Source organism: Capsicum annuum, chromosome 9 (assembly GCF_002878395.1).
Source record: "Capsicum annuum cultivar UCD-10X-F1 chromosome 9, UCD10Xv1.1, whole genome shotgun sequence".
NCBI lineage: Eukaryota > Viridiplantae > Streptophyta > Magnoliopsida > Solanales > Solanaceae > Capsicum > Capsicum annuum.
Window position 1 is genome coordinate 209,932,406 of NC_061119.1, and position 2,168 is coordinate 209,934,573.

The 2,168-nt window shown below is 27.6% G+C and overlaps 1 pseudogene; it reads left to right on the forward strand.

Moving 5' to 3' along the window:
- Window positions 1-996: 996 nt before the first annotated feature.
- On the forward strand, window positions 997-1,916 carry LOC124887191 (annotated as a pseudogene).
- Window positions 1,917-2,168: the final 252 nt, after the last annotated feature.

Genomic DNA, 2,168 nt, shown 5'->3' on the forward strand with positions numbered 1-2,168 from the left:
AAAAAGAAAAAATTAGAAATGTAAAATAAAATTAAAAAAATAACAATAGAAAAAAGAGGAAGAAAACAAAAAATAAAAATATGAGAAAGGAAAAAAAATAAGAAAACAAAAAAGAAAAAAATAAAGAAAAAATGAAAAAGAAAAAAAAGAGAAATAGAAGAGAAAAAATAAAGTGGAGAGAAAAAATGGTAAAATAAAAAGAAATTAAAATAAAAATAAAAAAAGAAATAGAAGCTAAAAATAGAAGTGTAAAAATAAAAGCGAAAACAATAAAAAAAAATAGAAAAAAAAAGAAGAAAATGAAAATAGTAAAAGAAAAAAATAAATGAAAGAAAAAAAATGAAAAAGAAAAAAATAAAGGAAAAATAAGAAGAGAAATAGAACAAAGAAAATAACGTGGAAAGAAAAAAAATAGAAGAGAAAAAAGAAATCAAAATAAAAAAAGAGTGAATGAAAGAAAAAAACGATAATGATACTTTATTTTGAATTTTTGAAGATCATAATATTCATATTTGAGTTTGAGTTGAAAAAGTAATCTATTAATTTAATTAAGATAACTTTATGGGAAAAAAAAAAATCTACTGCTTTAAATAAGAATTTACTGCTTTAAACAAATGAGATAATTATTCCTTATTTAACTCAACTGAGTTGAGTAAAAAAGGATAATAAATACATGTATTTTAATAGAAACACTTTTATAAAATACAAAATACAAGTTGCTATTTCATGTAATTATGAAACACTTGTTATGAAACTCTTAATTATGACCTTAAGTTTGCTACTTTTGAAATTTGCCCAAATTTAATACTTATACATAAAAAGTATTTTTTTGACAGATATATACAGAATAATTTTTCTATATAAAGTAGAATCTTCTGTAAACGATGTTCAAACTGACCACCCTTCGATCTATGTTGCTACCTCACTGGCTGACACCAACTCATGTTTGTTCATTACCTTTACCAAACAGTTTTTTTAACTCCTTCAAGTTGAAAAATGGAGTTGTGCAGATAAATCGTTGCGGCTGATGAAGTTAAAATTACACGTCGCTCTGGCAATCATCATCCTACTGTTTGGGGAGACCATTTTCTTGCATATGCTCATCTCTCTGTGAATAAATAAATATTTTTTATACCGTCAATATATAAGGAATTAATCCATTTGAGTAACATATATATTCCCAAATTGGTACCAAGGAGGGGGAAAAGAAGCAACATGAAGACTTAAAATAAAAGTGAGAAAGATGCTAGTGATGGCTCCTCCAAAATCTTTGCAAAAGCTTGATCTTATCAACACAATTCAATGTCTTAGCGTAGCTTATCATTTTGAAGGTGAGATTGAGGAATCATTGAGTTGTATGTACACTTGTTATGAAGAATGGATTGGTGAAGTTGATGGAAATGACCTTAATGCTATTGCTCTATGCTTTTGATTACTTAGGCAATAAGGTTATTATGCATCATGTGGTAAGTATCATTCAATTTAAAGGATGAAAAAAATTAGTTCATGAAAATATGACCGGTCTAATTCACTTAGAATTTAAAGTAGATGCTTTTAGAAAGTTTATTAACGATAAAGGAAATTTCAAGAAAGAATTGGTTAACGACGTGCATGGAATGTTGAGTTTATATGAGGTAGCACAACTCAAAGTACATGGAGAAAAAATTATGGATGAAGCACTGACTTTCACCATCCCTCAATTGAAACGGTTTGTGCCTAAATTGAGCAAGTCCTACCTTGCATAACAAGTCAGTAACACATTGAAGTTTTCAATTAAAGATGGTGTGGTGAGGGTAGAAACAAGAAAATACATATCATTTTACCATGAAAATGAGGTGTTACTAAACTTTGCCAAATTAGACTTTAACATTGTGCAAAGGTTGCATAAAAAGGAGCTATGTGATATCACAAGGTAACTCACTATGTGCGCTTTCACCTTTGTAAAACTTATTTAACTAGTACTCTTTCAAGTAAATAATAGTTTGCTCAAAAAATTATTGAAGCTAAGCTTCAATTCTTTTTCAAGTAAAATTTATTTTGATCAAACATCGCCTCTGTTCTCGGAATTATTTATGTTTCAACTGTTGGGTTCAATTGGTGAGAATGGAAAATGAAAAGACACAACCTTTTATGAAAAGACATATTATTTTGGAAAAGGAGTGACTGTT